At 39.1% G+C, this 20796-nt stretch overlaps 1 protein-coding gene and 1 long non-coding RNA gene across 5 annotated transcripts in view; one reads left to right on the forward strand and one right to left on the reverse strand.

The window, feature by feature from the left end:
* Positions 1–20796, reverse strand: part of LOC140723535 (NACHT, LRR and PYD domains-containing protein 3-like) — a 488497-nt gene that overhangs the window by 201077 nt on the left and 266624 nt on the right. The gene's annotated exons all lie outside the window — the stretch shown is intronic.
* The window catches only part of LOC140723545 (uncharacterized), a 28948-nt gene continuing 22839 nt past the window's right edge, over positions 14688–20796 (forward strand). The window contains exons 1-2 of the long non-coding RNA XR_012097918.1: positions 14688–14825; positions 16247–16397. This is a non-coding gene — a long non-coding RNA (uncharacterized lncRNA). The remainder of the gene's footprint in view (positions 14826–16246; positions 16398–20796) is intronic.

Genomic DNA, 20796 nt, shown 5'->3' on the forward strand with positions numbered 1-20796 from the left:
GATCGATACATTACAACAGTACATTGAGCTGATATACGACAGAACAATCACTGTAACAAAGCATAATGGCTGCAGAGAAAGTGCAGTGCAGATAGACATATGGTGCAGGGTCACGTCGAGTTACATTGTGAGGCCGAGTCCATTTTATCATTCATTTGGCTGATAAACACAGACAGGAAGCCGCCCTTGAGCTTGTCATTACTAATAACTGCAGGTCTTCTTTTCTCACTTTCTCGTGGCACTAGACAGGGATGTCCATTAAGCCCTTTATTGTTTAATCCTGTATTGGAGCCTTTACCTATAACACTACGTGAAGCTAAAAATATTCTTGGTATCTCTATGAATGGAACCATACATAAGATTTCTCTTTATGTAGATGATCGTTTGGTTTTTATTTGAGATCTTGAGGAATCAATTCCTAATCTTTTGGAAACACTTAAATATTTTGGTACATTTTCAGGATATAAAATTAACTTGAATAAAAGCGAATTGTTTCCATTAAATGTCCATGTTAGCATTTATGATGATATTCCTTTTAGAATTGTTAATACATTTAGATATTTAGGTATTATAATTACTAAAAAATATAAAGATCTCTATAAAGCGAATATAGTTCCTTTAATGGACTCCATTAAGCAGCCATTTTCTAGATGGAATCCACTTACTTTTTCTTTAATAGGTCGTATTCATGCTGTGAAAATGATGATTGTACCTAGATTTTTATATATTTTCGAAAATATACACATCTTTTTAACTAAAAAAAAATCGATCAAATTGACTCTCTTATTTCTTCCTTTATTTGGAACAATAAGAGACCAAGAATTATTAAGTATCATTTACACAAATCTAAAAAAGATGGTGGGCTTGCACTTCCTAATTTAAGACTGTATTATTGGGCTGTGACTATTAGACAATTATGTTTTTGGTTACATTGGCTTGATAAGAACCAAAAATCATTATGAGTTGATTTGGAATTAAAAGCTGTTAAACAATTTTATTTAACTTCAATTTTAGGAGCTCCATTACCTTTACAGCTCTCTAAAATTCCAAATTTAAATCTTTACCCGGTTATTAAACAATCCCTACGGATTTGGGTTCAGTTTCGTTTTTTTTAAAAAATTTTAAACAATTTAAGTTGTCTAGCTTTTTATATCGAAACTTTTCATTTAAACCTTCAACAACTGACCCAATTTTTCTCCTATGGAAAAATAAAGGGATCCATTCGTTTACAGATTTATTTTGTGATTGTTGATTGATGACCTTTGAAGAGTTATTTAACAAATTTTCTCTCGCTCATACACATTTTCAGCAATATGTTCAGATTGGACATTTTTAAGAGCAATATCTACATAAGTTTCCATATTTACAAGAATCTGATTTGTTGGATAACATTTTGAAATCGAATTCCTTAGTGAAAGGTTCCATTAGCAGAATTTATAATTTATTTTTGTTACAAAAAGAGAACCTATCACTAAAGACTAAATAAGATTGGGAGAGAGAACTTCATATGGCCTTTGTTAATGAAGATTGACTTCGAGTTTTGAAAAACGTAAATTCTTCTTCTGTATGTGCCCACCATCGTTTAATTCAATTTAAAATTGTTCACCGTTATTATTTAACAAAGGAGAGACTATCTAAAATATTTCCTTGTATAGACAAATGTTGTGATAGATGTAAAACTGAAGTAGCTACTTTGTCACATATGTTCTTGTCATGTACTTCATTAAAATCGTTTTGGAAATCTTTATTTTCTACAAGTTCTAAAGCTCTGAAAATTAATTTACAACCTAATAGATTGACTGTTCTATTTGGAATAGCTCCACATCATATTCAGGGAATTTCATCTTCAGATCAACATGTAATTGCATTTGTTACACTACTGACAAGAAGGGCTATTTTATTAAAATACAAAGATATTTCTTCCCCTACATTAATTGAATGGTTTTCTCAAGGAATGTTATGTCTTAGTTTGGAAAAACATAGAAGTAGAACTTTTGATCCTCGATTCGAATTTGAAAGAAGATGGGGTTCATTTGCCAAATATTATCATTTAATTTGAATTACTCTGTATGGTTTCCTTCTAAATTTATTTTTTTAATAAATACGAAATGGCGGTTGATGTTTCTTATTTTCATATTTAGATGATGGTCAAATGTGTGTAGTTAGTGGGTGTTTTCCCCTAGTTAGATGGGGTTCTTTTTTTTCCATATATATAATTTCCAATTTTATATTTTACGATCATTTTTTATCAGCTTTATTAATTGCATACACATTAATCTATTGAAGGTTTGTATCATTTTATAGCTGTAAAGATTATGTAGCAATAAAAAAGATTCTAAAAATGAAAAATGAAAATGACAAAACAATCACTGTAACAAAGCATTATGGCTGCAGAGAAAGTGCAGTGCAGATAGACATATGGTGCAGGGTCACGTCGAGTTACATTGTGAGGCCGAGTCCATTTTATCATTCATTTGGTTTATAAACCAGACAGGAAGCCGCCTTTGAGCTTGTCATTACTAATAACTGCAGGTCTTCTTTTCTCACTTTCTCGTGGCACTAGACAGGGATGTCCATTAACCCCTTTATTATTTAATCATGTATTGGAGCCTTTAGCTATAACACTATGTGAAGCTAAAAGTATTCATGGTATCTCTATGAACGGAACCATACATAAGATTTCTCTTTATGCAAATAATCTTTTGGTTTTTATTTCAAGTCTTGAGGAATCAATTCCTAATGTTTTGGAAGCACTTCAATATTTTGGTACATTTTCAGGATATAAACTTAACTTGAATAAAAGCGAATTGTTTCCATTAAATGTCCATGTTAGTATATATGATGGTATTCCTTTTAGAATTGTTAATACGTTTAGATATCTAGCTATTATAATTACTAAAAAAAATATAAAGATCTATATAAAGCGAACGTAGTTCCTTTAATGGACTTCCTGAAACAACTATTTTCTAGGTGGAATCCATTTACTTTTTCTTTAATAGGTGGTATTCATGCTGTGAAAATGATGATTTTACCTAGATTTTTATATATTCGAAAATATGCATATCTTTTTAACTAAAAAAAATCGATCAAATTGACTCTCTTATTTCTTCCTTTATTTGGAACAATAAGAGACTAAGAATTAATAAGTATCATTTACACAAATCTAAAAAAGATGGTGGACTTGCACTTCCTAATTTAAGACTGTGAATTTAATTGGGCTGTGAGTATTAGACAATTATGTTTTTGGTTATATTGGCTTGGTAAGAACCAAAAATCATTATGGGTTGATTTGGAATTAAAAGCTGTTAAACAACTTTATTTAACTTCAATTTTAGGAGCTCCATTACCTATACAGCTCAGTAAAATTCCAAATTTAACTCTTTACCCGGTTATTAAACAATCCCTACGGATTTGTGTTCAGTTTCGTTTTTTAAAAACATTTAAACAATTTAAGTTGTCTAGTTTTTTATATCGAAACTTTTCTTTTAAACCTTCAACAACTGACCCTATTTTTCTCCTATGGAAAAATAAAGGGATCCAATCTTTTACAGATTTATTTTGTGGTTGTCGAATGATGACCTTTGAAGAGTTATTTAACAAATTTTCTCTTGCTCATACACATTTTCAGCAATATGTTCAGTTCGGACATTTTTAACAGCAATATTTACCTACGTTTCCATATTTTCATATTTTAAATTTAAAACCTTTTGTTAATGGTTCTATTACCGGTATCTATAACTTGTTGATTGATTCACGACAAGACTTTTTAGATTAAATAAAAAAAGATTGGGTGGATGACCTAAATTGTCAGATTTCTGATGTTAGATGGAATAAAATTCTTAAACGGGTTAATAAATCATCTTTCTGTGCTCCTCATTCTCTTCTACAATTTAAAGTGGTTCATAGAGCTTACATTTCTAAACAGAAGCTGTCCAGTTTTTATCTGAATGTTTCTCCACTCTGTAATGAATGCAATTCTGCTGATGCCTCTTTAATTCATATGTTTTGGTTTTGCCCTACAATTGAAAAGTTTTGGCGGGAAGTATTCCATACCTTTTCACAACTTTTTAGGGTCCAATTTGACCCAAATCCCCTTACTGCCTTGTTTGGTATACATATCTTTTTTACTAAAAAAATTTTCAATCAAATTGACTCTCTTATTTCTTCCTTTATTTGGAACAATAAGAGACCAAGAATTAATAAGTATCATTTACAAAAATCTAAAAAAAGATGGTGGACTTGCACTTTCTAATTTAAGACTGGATAGATAGATAGATAGATAGATAGATGGATACTTTATTCATCCCCATGGGGCAATTCAACTTTTTTTCCAATGTCCCATACACTTGTTGTAGCAAAACTAATTACATACAATACTTAACTCAGTAAAAAATATGATATGCATCTAAATCACTATCTCAAAAAGCATTAATAATAGCTTTTAAAAAGTTCTTAAGTCCTGGCGGTTGAATTGTAATGCCTATTATTGGGCTGTGAATATCAGACAATTATGTTTTTGGTTATATTGGCTTGATAAGAAACAAAAAACATTATGGGGTGATTTGGAATTGAAAGCTGTTAAACAATTTCATTTAACTTCAATATTAGGAGCTCCATTACCTTTACAGCTCTCTAAAATTCCAAATTTATATCTTTACCCGTTTATTAAACAATCCCGACCGATTTGGGTTCAGTTTCGTAATTTTTTAAAATTTGAAACAATTTAGTTGTCCAGTTGTTTTGTATCGAAACATTTCATTTAAGCCTTCAACAACTGTCCCCATTTTTCTCTTATGGAAAAATAAAGGGATCCATTATTTTACAGATTTATTTTGTGATGGTCGATTGATGACCTTTGAAGAGTTAATTAACAAATTTTCTCTCACTCATACACATTTTTTGCAATATGTTCAGATTCGACATTTTTTACAACAATGTTTACCTAAGTTTCCATATTTACAAGAATCTGATTTGTTCGATACCATTTTGAAATTGAATCCCTTCGAGAAAGTTTCCATTAGCAGAATGTATAACTTATTTTTGCTACAAAAAGCGAACCTATCACTAAAGATTAAACAAGATTGGGAGAGAGAACTTAATATGGCCTTTGTTAATGAAGATTGGCTTCGAGTTTTGAAAAACGGAAATTCTTCTTCTATATGTGCCAATTCAATTTAAAATTGTTCACCGTTATTATTTAACAATAATTATTTATATTATTAACTATCTAAAATATTTCTAGTATTGACAAATGCTGTGATATATATAAAACTGAAGTTGCTACATTGTCACATATGTTCTGGTCATGTTCATCATTAAAATCGTTTTGGAAGTCTTTATTTTCAACAAGTTCTAAAGCTCTGAAAATTAATTTACTACCTAATAGGTTGACTGTTCTATTTGGAATACCTCCACATCAGATTCAGGGTATTTCATCTGCAGATCAACATGTAATTGCATTTGTTACGCTACTGACAAGAAGGGCTATTTTATTAAAATGGAAAGATTTTTCTTCCCTTACATTAATTGAATGGTTTTCTCAAGGAATGTTATGTCTTAGTTTGAAAAAATTAGAAGTAGAACTTTTGATCCTCGATTCGATTTTGAGAGAAGATTGGGTTCTTTGCTAAATATTATCATTTAATTTGAATTATGCTATATGGTTTCCTTCCAATTTAATTTTTTTATAAATATGAAATGGCGGTTGATGATTCTATTTTTATGTTTAGATGATGGTTAAACGTATTGCTCCGGGGGGTTGATTCTTAATGGTTTTTTCCCCTTTTTTGTAGTTAGTGGGTTTCTCCCCCTAGTTAGATGGGGTTCCTTTTTCCTATATATATTTTCCATATTCATATTTTACGATTAGTTTTTTTCTTCAGCTTTATTAGTTTTATACATATTAATCTATTGAAGTCTTGTTTCATTCTATAGCTGTAGAAGATTATGTACTAGTAAAAAAAGATTCTAAAAATAAAAATGACAAAACAACAATGTAACAAAGCATTATAGCTGCAGAGATAGCGCAGTGCAGATAGACATATGGTGCAGGGTCACGTCGAGTTACATTGTGAGGCCGAGTCCATTTTATCATTCATTTGACTTATAACCACAGACAGGAAGCCGTCCTTGAGCCGGGTAAGGCTTTTGTATCTCTTCCACGATGGGGGAGCGGGTTTGCAGCAAGAATGTCCAGGTTGTGAGGATCTTTGAGTACATGACCTGCTTTTCCGAGGGAGGGGAAGTATAGGAAGAGTCCATGGAGGGGAGGCTTGTTTCTCAGATGATCTCTGCAGTTCCTTGCAGTCATGGACAGAGCAGTAGCCATACGAAGGCATGAAGTATTGACACGAAGCTCAGAGACCCCGGCCTTCACCCTGCCTTGTGTAGCTGAATCCTGGACTTCCTGTCAGATCGCCGGCAGGTGGTAAGTATGGGCTCGCGCACCTCTCTCTCTCACTGACCCTCAGCACACATACCCCAAAGGGTTGGCTTCTTGCCCCTTACTTTACTCTGTGCACCCATGACTTGTGTCGCCACCCACAGCTCCAATCTGCTAATTAAATTTGCTGACGACACTACACGGACTGGCCTAATCTCAAATAATAACGAGACAGCCTACAGAGAAGAAGTCATCACGCCGACACAGTGGGGTCAAGAAAACTACCTCTCCCACATTGTGACAAAAACACAGGAGCTGGTTCTGGATTAGAGAAGGAATGGAGACAGGTATCAAATTCAACATTTCCAAGTCTGTTGTTGACACAAAATGCACATTTTAATATTGATCATGACACAATGTATTTTATATATTGTTAATGACATAAAACATATTTATAGATTGTTACTGACAGAGAATCGTACTTGTGCACTTGGCAATAAATTCAACAGGACCTGAGAAATCTCAGTGAGATTTGATTAGTGATGATCATCTTGGCAGCTCGGTAGGTCGAATGTATGAGACAGTACACTGTTAAATGCAAAACCCTGAACAGTGTCGATGATCAGAGGGATCTTAGACTCCAAGGAGGCGGGACTATGACGTCAGTCACAGGCTGACAGCGCTGACTGTGGACTGAACCATAAGAGAGAGAGAGCGATCTGCAGACAGGCAGTCGGCCAGTCTAAAGTGAGAAAGAGAGACTGGAAAAGCTGATCGCTTCAGTTAGTCGCAGCTGAGGCTTGGAACTCTCCTCTGCCCACAAGAGTGGGTTGATCATCAGTACACGTGTGTGGCTGTCACTTCGTATAATCCATAGGAGTGGATTGTGGAATATCTTGTGTTAACCCTTGCCTGGGTATGCTGTGTGGTAACCCCTGGAAGACGGTATTCCTGTGACAGGTCACTTTCGCTGATAACTCGTCTGTGACGGATTCAACGGATAAGAACGTCATCGGCGGTTATTTTGAAGTAACGGCCTTTTCTCTACGTTTCACCCTGGATTACAAATATCTCTCTCCCATCATTTATTCCGTGGATTACTGAACTTTCCTACTTTACCATCTCAAGACTCTGAGCTTTGTTCCCTCAGGCTCGATAGTCTGGGAGTTATATTTACGCATATATACACATAACACTGTTAACTTTCCTTTATTTCATTAAGTTACTATAAGTAGATCCTAATAAAGAGAATGGTTTTAACCATCAAAACCAGACTCCAGTGTGAACTCTATTGCTGCTGGTTCGTTTTTAAAACGTTACATTTCGTAACACAGTTTTATAAAACTAGTTAGACCACATCTGGAGTGTTTCATACAGTTCTGGTCGCCCCCATTCTCGAAAGGATGTCGGGACTTTGGACAGGGCGCAGAAGAGGTTTACCAGGACACTGCCTGGGTTAGAGGGCATGAGCTATAACGAGAGGCTGGACAAACTTGTGTTGTTTTCTCCAGAGCGGCGCAGGCTGGGGTGAGACTGGATGGTCGTTTATCAGATTACGAGAGGAATAGATAGAGTGGACAGACGATATATTTTTCCCGGGGGTTGAAATGTCTAATACATTTAAGGTGAGAGGAGAAGTGAGCGGCAAGTTTGCTTCTTTCCACAGAGTGGTGGGTAGCTGGTTCTCCGTCTGGGGGTGGGAGACCCTCCACCGTCTCCTGATCCCGTTTCCTGTTCACATTTTTCCGCAGATCTGCAGCATCTGCGGGTCACTTTACGTGTACGTGTAGCTTCATCTTTCCCCGTTCAGACAAGGCAGTGAGATCCGGATCTGTCACGTCCTCTCGTTGTGGTGGACAATATGTTTTTTTCTGCAATATTTTCAGCATGTTTCATTCCACTGTTTTTACCTGCTGAAGTGCTGCCGATGTTTCTGGGTGTCTGACCCATTTATGTGAGAATTTAACCTTTTGTATTTATCTGCACTTCTCATAAATGTCTACAGTTCAGTTAAAATTCACTGCAAAATTTCCAAAGCAACAACCCGGTCAGTCAAATAGTTCCACACAATTAAAATAGTTTATTACATCTTTTTTTTCATTTTGTACTATTCTTATTTTATTCTTATTCATATTCTTATTTTAAATCACAATTGTTAAAATCTATTGTTATGAATTAGGTTCTACTGCTGCCGCAGGGACAACGAATTTCATGACATATGCCGGTGGTATTAAACCTGATTCTGATATTGATATGGGAGACCCACCACCGGTCACCTGATCCCAGTTACCGCAGACCGTAATGTGAGATTGAAGCATTTTCCATGTATTTGTATTCCACAGAAATGACAACAGTTAAGTTTCCTTCTGAGGTTCCAGAACAGAAGCTCAGTCTGTCTAATTTTTCCACACAATTAAAGTGGTGAATTTGTTTATTCTCATCATGTTCTGAGCTACAGTGAAAATCTTGTCTGACGTACCATCCACACAGATTACTACTTTACAACAGTACAGTGAGCTGATATACGACAGAACAATAACTGTAACAAAGCATTATGGCTGCAGAGAAAGTGCAGTGCAGATACACATATGGTGCAGGGTCACGTCGAGTTACATTGTGAGGCCGAGAGCATTTTATCATTCATTTGGCTTATAAACACAGACAGGAAGCCGTCCTTGAGCTTGTCATTACTAATAACTGCAGGTCTTTTTTCTCAGTTTCTCGTGGCACTGGACAGGGATGTCCATTAAGCCCTTTATTATTTAATCTTGTATCGGAACCTTTAGCTATAACACTACGTGAAGCTAAAAGTATTCTTGGTATCTCTATGAATAGAACCATACATAAGATTTCTCTTTATGCAGATGATCTTTTGGTTTTTATTTCAAATTTTGAGGAATCAATTCCTAATCTTTTGGAAACACTTAAAGATTTCGCTAAATTTTCTGGGTATAAACAACTTGAAAGAAGTGAATTGTTTCCATTAAATGTCCCTGTTAGTATTTATAATGATATTCCTTTTAGAATTGTTAATACATTTAGATATTTAGGTATTATAATTACTAAAAAAATATAAAGATCTCTATAAAGCGAACGTAGTTCTTTTAATGGACTCCATGAAGCACAATTTTCTAGATGGAATCCACTTACTTTTTTTTAATAGGTCGGATTCATGCTGTGAAAATGATCTTACTTAGATTTTTATATATTTTCCAAAATATACCTATCTTTTTAACTAAAAAAAATTCAATCAAATTGACTCTCTTATTTCTTCCTTTATTTGGAACAACAAGAGACCAAGAATTAATAGCTATCATTTACAAAAATCTACAAAACGATGGGGACTTGCACTTCCTAATTTAAGCCTGTATTATTGGGCTGTGAATATTAGACAATTATGTTTTTGGTTATATTGGCTTGATAAGAACCAAAAATCATTATGGGTTGATTTGGAATTAAAATCTGTTGAACAATTTTATTTAACTTCAATTTTTGGAGCTCCATTACGTTTACAGCTCTCTAAAATTCCAAATTTAAATCTTTACCCGGTTATTAAACAATCCCTACGGATTTGGGTTCAGTTTCGTTTTTTTTTTAAATTTTAAACAATTTAAGATGACTAGTTTTTTACATCGAAACTTCTCATTTAAACCTTCAACAACTGACCCCATTTTTCTCCTATGGAAAATAAAGGGATCCATTCTTTTACAGATTTATTTTGTGATGGTCCATTATGATCTTTGAAGAGTTAATTAACAAATTTTCTCTCGCTCATGCACATTTTTTTGCAATATGTTCAGGTTAGACATTTTTTACGATATTTACCTAAGTTTCCATATTTACAAGAATCTGATTTTTTTCGATACCATTTTGAAATTGAATCCCTTCGTGAAAGGTTCCATTGGCAGCATTTATCATTTGTTTTTGTTACAAAACGAGAACCCATCACTAAAGATTAAACAAGATTGTGACAGAGAACTTAATATGATCTTTGTTAATGAAGATTGGCTTCGAGTTTTGAAAAACGTAAATTCTTCTTCTGTATGTGCCGACCATTGTTTAATTAAATTTAAAACTGTTCACCGTTATTATTTAACAAAGGGGAGACTATCTAAAATATTTCCTAGTATAGACAAATGCTGTGATAGATGTAAAACTGAAGTAGCTACTTTGTCACATATGTTCTGGTCATGTTCTTCATTAAAATCGTTTTGGAAATCATTATTTTCTACAATTTCTAAAGCTCTGAAAATTAATTTACAAACTAATAGATTGACTGTTCTATTTGGAATAGCTCCACATCATATTCAGGGAATTTCATCTTCAGATCAACATGTAATTGCATTTGTTACGCTACTGACAAGAAGGGCTATTTTATTAAAATGGAAAGATATTTCTTCCCCTACATTAATTGAATCGTTTTCTCACGGAATGTTATGTCTTAGTTTGGAAAAAATAGAAGTAGAACTTTTGATCCTCGATTCGATTTTGAGAGAAGATGGGGTTCTTTTGCCAAATATTATCATTTAATTTGAATTATGCTATATGGTTTCCGTCCAATTTTATTTTTTATAAATATGAAATGACGGTTGATGATTCTTTTTTAAAAAATTTAGATGATGGTCAAACGTATTGCTCCGGGGGGTTCATTCCTAATGGATTCCACCCCCCCCCCTTTTTCTGGTTAGTGGGTTTCTTTCCGAGTTAAATGGGGTACTTCTTTCCCTTATTTTTCTGTATATAGATTTTTCCATTTTTATATTTTACGATCAGTTTTTTCAGCTTTATTATGGTATACATATTAATCTATTGAAGTCTTGTATCATTTACAAACTAACGGAGATGGGAGTAGACTCTTACATGGTGGATTGGATAGTGGACTACTTGACAGATAGACCTCAGTATGTGCGGTTGGGAGACTGTAGGTCTGACACAGTGGTCAGCAGCACAGGAGCGCCACAGGGAACCGTACTCTCTCCGGTCCTGTTCACCCTGTACACATCTGACTTCCAATATAACTCGGAGTCCTGCCATGTGCAGAAGTTCGCTGATGACACGGCCATAGTGGGGTGTGTCAGGAATGGACAGGAGGAGGAGTATAGGAAACTGATACAGGACTTTGTGATATGGTGCAACTCAAACTACCTGCGTCTCAATGTCACCAAGACCAAGGAGATGGTGGTGGACTTTAGGAGATCTAGGACTCACATGGAGCCAGTGATCATTAATGGAGAGTGTGTGGAGCAGGTTAAGACCTACAAGTATCTGGGAGTACAGTTGGACGAGAAGCTAGACTGGACTGCCAACACAGATGCCTTGTGCAGGAAGGCACAGAGTCGACTGTACTTCCTTAGAAGGTTGGCGTCATTCAATGTCTGCAGTGAGATGCTGAAGATGTTCTATAGGTCAGTTGTTGAGAGCGCCCTCTTCTTTGTGGTGGCGTGTTGGGGAGGAAGCATTAAGTAGAAGGACGCCTCACGTCTTAATAAGCTGATAAGGAAGGCGGGCTCTGTCGTGGGCAAAGTACTGGAGAGTTTAACATCGGTAGCTGAGCGAAGGGCGCTGAGTAGGCTACGGTCAATTATGGAAAACCCTGAACATCCTCTACATAGCACCATCCAGAGACAGAGAAGCAGTTTCAGCGACAGGTTACTGTCGATGCAATGCTCCTCAGACAGGATGAAGAGGTCAATACTCCCCAATGCCATTAGGCTTTACAATTCAACTGCCAGGACTTAAGAACTTTTTAAAGCTATTATTAATGCTTTTTGAGCTAGTGATTTAGATGCATATCATATTATTACTGAGTTAAGTATTGTATTGTATGTAATGAGTTTTTGCTACAACAAGTGTATGGGACATTGGAAAAAAATGCTGAATTTCCCCATGGGGATGAATAAAGTATCTATCTATCTATCTATCTATCTATCTATCTATCTATTTTATAGCTGTAGACAATTATGTATCAATAAAAAGATTCTAAAAATGAAAAATGAAACTGACAAAACAATCACTAGACTTATGGTGCAGAGTCACGTCGAGTTACATTGTGAGGCTGAGTACATTTTATCATTCATTTGGCTTATAACCACAGACAGGAAGCCGTCCTTGAGCCTGGTGTTACGCGCTTTAAGGCTTTTGTATCTCTTTCCCGATGGGGGAGCGGGTTTGCAGCAAGAATGTCCAGATTGTGAGGATCTTTGAGTACATGGCCTGCTTTTCCGAGGGATGGGAAGTGTAGGAAGAGTCCATGGAGTGGAGGCTTGTTTCTCTGATGTTCTCTGCTCTCCAAAGTTCTCTGCAGTTCCTTGCAGTCATGGGCAGAGCAATAGCCATACGAAGGCGTGAAGTATCGACAAGAAGCTCAGAGACCTCGGCCTTCACCCTGCCTTGTGTAGCTGAATCCTGGACTTCCTGTCAGATCGCCGGCAGGTGGTAAGTATGGGCTCGCTCACCTCTCTCTCTCTCTCTCTCTGACCCTCAGCACACATACCCCACAGGGTTGGCTTCTTGCCACCTACTTTACTCTGTGCACTCATGACTTGTGTCGCCACCCACAGCTCCAATCTGCTAATTAAATTTGCTGACGACACTACACTGACTGTCCTAATCTCAAATAATAACGAGGCAGCCTACAGAGAAGAAGTCATCACCCCGACACAGTGGTGTCAAGAAAACAACCTCTCCCTCATTGTGACAAAAACACAGGAGCTGGTTGTGGATTAGAGAAGGAATGGGAGACAGGTATCAAATTCAACATTTCCAAGTCTGTTGTTGACACAAAATGCACATTTTAATATTGATCATGACAAAATGTATTTTATATATCGTTAATGACTTAAAACATATTTACAGATTGTGACTGACAGAGAATCGTATAATTTGTGTTCCGTGTGTTATCTGAATGTACTTGCCTGTGATGCTGCCACAAGTCAGTGTTTCTCTGTACCTGTACCTTCCCGTACTTGTGCACTTGGCAATAAATTCAACAGGATCTAAGAAATCTCAGTGAGATTTGATTAGTGATGATCATCTTGGTAGCTCGGTAGGTCGAATGTATGAGACAGTACACTGTTAAATGCAAAACCCTGAACAGTGTTGATGATCAGAGGAATCTCAGACTCCAAGGAGGCGGGACTATGACGTCAGTCACAGGCTGACAGCGCTGACTGTGGACTGAACCATAAGAGAGAGAGCGATCTGCAGACAGGCAGTCGGCCAGTCTAAAGAGACAGAGAGAGAGAGACTGGAAAAGCTGATAGCTTCAGTTAGTCGCAGCTGAGGCTTGGAACTCTCCTATGCCCACAAGAGTGGGTTGATCATCGGTACACGGACCCACAACGAACGTGTGTGGCTGACACTTCGTATAATCCAGAGGAGTGAGTTTTGGAATATCTTGTGTTATCCCTTGCCTGGGTATGTTGTGTGGCAACCCCCGGAAGACGGTATTCCTGTGACAGGTCACTTTCGCTGATAACTTGTATGTGGACGGATTCAACAGATAAGAACTTCGTCGGCGGTTATTTTGTTGTAACTGCCTTTTCTCTACGTTTCACCCTGGATTACAAATATCTCTCTCCCATCATCTATTCCGTGGATTACTGAACTTTCCTACTTTACCATCTCAAGACTCTAAGCTTTGTTTCCTCACGCTTGATAGTTTGGGAATTATATTTACACATGTATACACCTAACACTGTTAACTTTCCTTTATTTCATTAAGCTACTATAAGTAGATACTAATAAAGAGAGTGGTTTTAACATCAAAACCAGACTCCAGTGTGAACTCTATTGCTGCTGGTTCGTTTCTAAAACGCTACAGTTCGTAACACAGTTTTATAAAACTAGTTAGACCACATCTGGAGTGTTTCATACAGTTCTGGTCGCCCCCATTCTCGGAAGGATGTCGGGGCTTTGGACAGGGCGGGGAAGAGGTTAACCAGGACACTGCCTGGATTAGAGAGCATGAGCTATAACGAGAAGCTGGACAAACTTGTGCTGTTTTCTCCAGAGCGGCGCGGGCTGGGGAGAGACTGGATGGACATTTCTAAGATTTCGAGAGGAATAGATAGAGTGGATATATTTTTCCTGGGGGCTGAAATGTGAGAGGAGATGTGAGCGGCAAATTTGCTTCTTTCCACAGACTAATGAGTAGCCGGAGTCTCTGCCTGGGGGGGGGGGGGGGGGGGGGTTCAATCAATCCTGACACGTGATCCCGTTTGCCCCTCCCATTTAACAGCAGATGGGCAGCATCTGCGCATCTGTTTCCGAGGCCCCGCCTCCCGGTGATGTAAAATCTCTTCGCGCATGTCCACAGTCTCCGGGTGGACGGTGTTTTCCTCTCCGTTCAGAGCTGAAGTGGGTCGGCTGTGTGTTCAGGAAAGACTTTCGTCTGTTCCGTCGGGATCACTGTCTGCGGGCTGAAGATATCACTTTCCCATCGGTGAGTATTGAGACCGACCCCGAGCGGGGAGATCCGATGTTGGCCGTGAGCCCCGAACTGAGGGCCAGGAATTCATTTGTTTCCCAACTATCTGGGCTCGTCAGAAATGTGTCGACTTCACTTAATCTGCATTGAACGATCCAAACCAGGAGCCCAGGCTGTCTGTTTCCGCAGTATTGAAATGGAAGTCCCGCCGTCAGGTCACGTGAGGCTGTGTGTCGCAGATTCGCCCCGCCCTCCGCTTTGTGACGCCAGATCACGTGGTGTGATTTTGGTCGCTGAGTCCCATTAACTTACCCGAACTCGCCTTGTTTCCTGAGGCTCCTCAGATTTGTTCTGGAGCTTTATGGCGGTTGTGTCTTCTTCCGGAGTGGGTGGGTGAGAAAGGAGAACGTCCCAGGTTGTGGGGATCTTTGATTTCACTGCCTGCTTTACCGAGGGACTGGGAAGTCTAGGGGGAGAATGGTTCGAGCCTCCGCTCCCCGCAGTAGAGCTGAGCCATGCATTACTCCTGCACGTTTATAGTCCAGCGACGGCGGTCGGTCCAGTATAGACAAGACAAGATCTGTATCCTAGGATCTGTAATACAAATTTCCTGAAATGGTCCTGTTTTAACCTGGAAATGGAGTGATAGTATTACAGTAAAGGAAGCACAACTTTTCCCAGTAAATTATCCTGGAACCGATTTGTCTGTTATTCCTGGAAATGTGTCCGGTGCAGTTGTTGCTAATGAGGTTCACATGAATAATCTCAGGAATGATCGGTGTTATGTATGAGGAGCATTTGATGGTTCTGGACCTGTGCTCAATGGAGTTCAGAGGGACGGTGGGGGTGGTGGGGGGATGTATGGTTAAGTAAACTTACCGAATGCTGAAAAGCCTGGATACAGTGGACATGGAGAGGATGTTTCCATTAGACAGAGAGTCTGTGATCTGAGAGCACCGTCTCAGAATAAAGATGCTTTCCTTTAAAACTGAGATGAGAAAAAATTTTTGGCCACAAGATGTCTGATCTGTGGAATTTGTTGCCGCAGAATTTGTTTGAGGCTGCCATTTGGGTATATTTGTGAAGATTAATATACTGATGATTGCTGAGTAGTTTCAGGGTTACAGGAGGAAGGCAGGAATATGGTGTTGGAATAAAAATTGGCCATGATTGAATGGTTGAGTGGTGGAGCAGACCAGATGGATTGAATCACCTAATTCTGTTCCTGTGTCTTGTGTCTTACCATGACTGAATGATGGCTCCTTCTTATCCCGTATTGTTTTGTGATGTGTGAGGGACAATTAAAGATTGTTCACTGACATCATTATATTTGCCAACGTTTAAATTTCAGTGAGTTTTGTTCCTAGTAACATTCAGCAGATACGTTTGGTCCTCCTTTTCATTGTTAACGTGCTTCATTATCTTTCATGTTAAAGTTAGACCTGCAGTGAGAGATTTATTGGAAGAAAAACCACGACTGAAGACGAGGGAACAGCAACAAGTGAACCAGCCCGAGGATTGAGAGCATCAACTGGAGAGAACCCATCTGACTTGGAGATTCCAGTGATTCAGTCAGGAGAAAGTTTGGTGAGTCTCATTTACTCAAACACTGGTCCTTTAGACATTACGTACCTGTACAAAGGAAGGTAGGAAATAGTTGGGAGTGAGACTGAATGTGCCCAGAAGAACCAGTTATGCCAGTACCAGTCAGACTCAGTTATGAAGAAGCACCCCCCCCCCCAATTTTCCCTTTAAACTTTTCACCCTTCACCCTTAACCCATGTCCTCTGGTTTTTTTTCTCCCCTAGCCTCAGTGGAAAAAGCCTGCTTGCATTCACTCTATCTATACCCATCATAATTTTATACATCTCTATCAAATCACCCCTCATTCTCCTACGCTCCAGGGAATAAAGTCCTAAACTATTCAACCTTTCTCTGTAACTCAGTTTCTCAAGTCCTGGCAACATCCTTGTAAACCTTCTCTTGCACTCTTTCAACCTTAGTATTATCCTTCCTGTAATTCAGTGACCAAAACTGCACACAATACTCCAAATTTGGCCTCACTAATACCTTATACAACCTCACCATAACTTTCCAACTCTTATAATCAATACTTTGATTTATAAAGGCCAATGAACCAAAATCTCTCTTTACTACCCTATCTACCTGTGATGCCACTTTTAGGGAATTTTGTATCAGTATTCCTAGATCCCTCTGTCCTAGTGCACACCTCAGCGCCCTGCCATTTACCTTGTATGTTCTACCTTGGTTTTTCCTTCCAAAGTGCAATACCTCACACATGTCTATATTAAACTACATCTGCCATTTTTCTAGCTGGTCCAGATCCCTCTGCAAGCTTTGAAAACCTTCCTCACTGTCCACTACACCTCCAATCTTTGTATCATCAGCAAACCTGCTGATCCAATTTACCAAATTATCATCCAGATCATTGATATAGATGACAAATAACCATGGACCCAGCACTGATCCCTGTGGCACACCACTAGTCACAGGCCTCCACTCAGAGTAGCAATCCTCCACTACCACTCTCTGACTTCTCCCATTCTCAATTCCCAATCAAATTTACTACCTCACCATGTATACCTAGTGACTGAATCTTCCTAACTAACCTCCCATGCGGGACCTTGTCAAAGGCCGTACTGAAGTCCACTACATCCACTGCCTTGCCTTCATCCACTTTCCTTGTAACCTCCTCGAAAATCTCTAATATATTTGTTAAACATAACCTACCATGCACAAAGCCGTGTTGACTCTCCCTAATAAGTCCCTGTCTGTCTAAACAATTGTCAATCCTATCTCTTAGATAGATAGATAGATAGATACTTTATTCATCCCCATGGGGAAATTCAACATTTTTTCCAATGTCCCATACACTTGTTGTAGCAAAAACTCCTTACATACAATACTTAACTCAGTAATAATATGATATGCATCTAAATCACTAACTCAAAAAGCATTAATAATAGCTTTAAAAAAAAAAAAAAAAAAAAGTTCTTAAGTCCTGGCAGTTGAATTGTAAAGCCTAATGGCATTGGGGAGTATTGACCTCTTCATCCTGTCTGAGGAGCATTGCATCGATAGTAACCTGTCGCTGAAACTACTTCTCTGTCTCTGGATGGTGCTATGTAGAGGATGTTCAGAGTTATCCATAATTGACCGTAGCCTACTCAGCGCCCTTCGCTCAGCTACCGATGTTAAACTCTCCAGTACTTTGCCCACGACAGAGCCCGCCTTCCTTATCAGCTTATTAAGACGTGAGGCGTCCTTCTTCTTAATGCTTCCTCCCCAACACGCCACCACAAAGAAGAGGGCGCTCTCAACAACTGTCCTATAGAACATCATCAGCATCTCACTGCAGACATTGAATGACGCCAACCTTCTAAGGAAGTACAGTCGACTCTGTGCCTTCCTGCACAAGACATCTGTGTTGGCAGTCCAGTCTAGCTTCTCGTCCAACTGTACTCCCAGATACTTGTAGGTCTTAACCTGCTCCACACATTCTCCATTAATGATCACTGGCTCCATATGAGGCCTAGATCTCCTAAAGTCCACCACCATCTCCTTGGTCTTGGTGACATTGAGACGCAGGTAGTTTGAGTTGCACCATATCACAAAGTCCTGTATCAGTTTCCTATACTCCTCCTCCTGTCCATTCCTGACACACCCCACTATGGCCGTGTCATCAGCGAACTTCTGCACATGGCAGGACTCCGAGTTATATTGGAAGTCAGATGTGTACAGGGTGAACAGGACCGGAGAGAGTACGGTTCCCTGTGGCGCTCCTGTGCTGCTGACCACTGTGTCAGACCTACAGTCTCCCAACCGCACATACTGAGGTCTATCTGTCAAGTAGTACTCCTTCCAATAATTTACCCATGACCAACATCAAACTTACCAGCCTATAATTTCCTGGATTACTTTTTGAGCCTTCTTTAAACAATGGAACAACATGAGCTATCCGCCAATCCTCTGGCACCTCACCCATAGATAACTACTTTTAAATATATCTGCCAGGGCCCCTGCAATTTCAACACTAGTCTCCTTCATGGTCCGAGGGAATACCCTGTCAGGTCCTGGAGATTTATCTACTTGCCTCAAGGTAGCAAGCACCTCCTCCTCTTCTATCTGTATATGTTCCATGACCTCAATACTTGTTTGCTTCATTTCCATTGACTCCATGCCAGTTTCCTTAGTAAATTCAGACACAAAAAAATCATTTAACATCTCCCCAATTTCTTTTGGTTCCATACATAGCCGACCACTCTGATCTTCAAGATGACCAATTTTATCCCTTAACTATCCTTTTGCTATTAATATACCTGTGGAAGCTCTTACTATCCTTCACCTTGACTGCTAACGCTACCTCATGTCTTCTTTCAGCCCTCCTGATTTCTTCCTTAGGTATTTTTTTGCACTTTTTATACTCCTCAAGTACCTTATTTGCTCCCTGTTTCTTATACATGTCATACATCTCTCTCTTCTTTATCAGAGTTCCAATATCCATCGAGAACCAAGGTTCCTTATTCTTATTCACTTTGCCTTTAATCCTGAGACTTTGTTCCCAGTGTGTCCTCATGGGCTGTCCAGAAATGATTTCAGCTGGTGACAGCCCTGTTTTCCCCTGTGGGGTAACCCTCATGTGGAATCGGGCTAATGGTCGGACCTTCAACCAAGTGAGTCTAGTCTCCACTGTTAGTCTGGCCAGTTTACTCTTCAGAATGCCATTGGCTCTTTCCACTCTGCCAGCGGCCCGTGGGTGGTGTACAAACTGGAATTGTTGCTTGATAGCTAGTTTGTTACATACTCCTTCATTTACTTTCACCATAAAGTGTGAGCCATTGTTGAATTCAGCATCTCTGCCAGGCCGTACCTGGGAATTATTTCCTGTAATAATACCTTCACAACAGTCACAGCAGTATTAATGGTAGTTGGAATAGCTTCAATCCATCTACTAAACACATCTATAATAACTAAGCAGTATCTATAGCAATGTATTCTAGGCAATTCAATAAAATCAACTTGTAGACACAAAAAAGATCCACCTGTCAAGGGAGTCATACCCGGTGTGCAGGGTACAGGTTACCAACCATTCCCTCCTTTCCCAGGTGTGTACAATTATGTATATAATCGACCAATATTGGTAAAAACTGTGTAGGAACCCAAACCTGTCCCACTGGGGTGATTCAAAAACCTAGGTCGGGGTCTTTCTGGCACCCCATCTGGGACCACAGTTTTCACTCCTCCTCAGAGGCGTCCCTCTGAGAAGAACAAAACTCGAGGTAGCTGTAGAGCGGTGAGTAAGTTGTTTACAAAAGTGACATTACTAATGGGGTGGCCAGAGGAAGTCAGGAACCCCCACGTTCCCAGAGATCCCCGTAGTCATGTACAATTCCAAACGCTTAACGGGAGTCTGTGTAAATGTTCCCACTTCTGTCTGTTGCTGGGATACAGGCACGAGTCAGAGCAAACAGCTCAGCCTTCTGGATGGAGACAGCTGCTTCAAAAGATGCCTGTTCAATTACTTCACTGTCCGTCACTATCGCATATTCAGAATATCGTATTCCTGCTCGATCCACAAAAGAGCTTCCGTCCTCATAAAACATTGCCTCGGGCTAGAGGGGGTATTGCGGAATGGATGGGAGAGTCTGTACTTCTTTCACAGTGATCCTGATGGGCTAGAGGGGGTATTGCGGAATGGATGGGAGAGTCTGTCCTTCTTTCACAGTGATCCGGACGCGCTAGAGGGGCTATTGCGGAATGGATGGGAGAGTCTGTCCTTCTTTCACTGAGATCCGGACAGGCTAGAGGGGGTATTGCAGAATGGATGGGAGAGTCTGTCCTTCTTTCACAGTGATCCGAACGGGCTAGAGGGGGTATTGCAGAATGGATGGGAGAGTCTGTCCTTCGTTCACAGTGATCCGAACGGGCTAGAGGGGGTATTGCAGAATGGATGGGAGAGTCCGTC

The sequence above is a fragment of the Hemitrygon akajei genome, unplaced genomic scaffold (assembly GCF_048418815.1).
Source record: "Hemitrygon akajei unplaced genomic scaffold, sHemAka1.3 Scf000118, whole genome shotgun sequence".
Classification (NCBI taxonomy): domain Eukaryota; kingdom Metazoa; phylum Chordata; class Chondrichthyes; order Myliobatiformes; family Dasyatidae; genus Hemitrygon; species Hemitrygon akajei.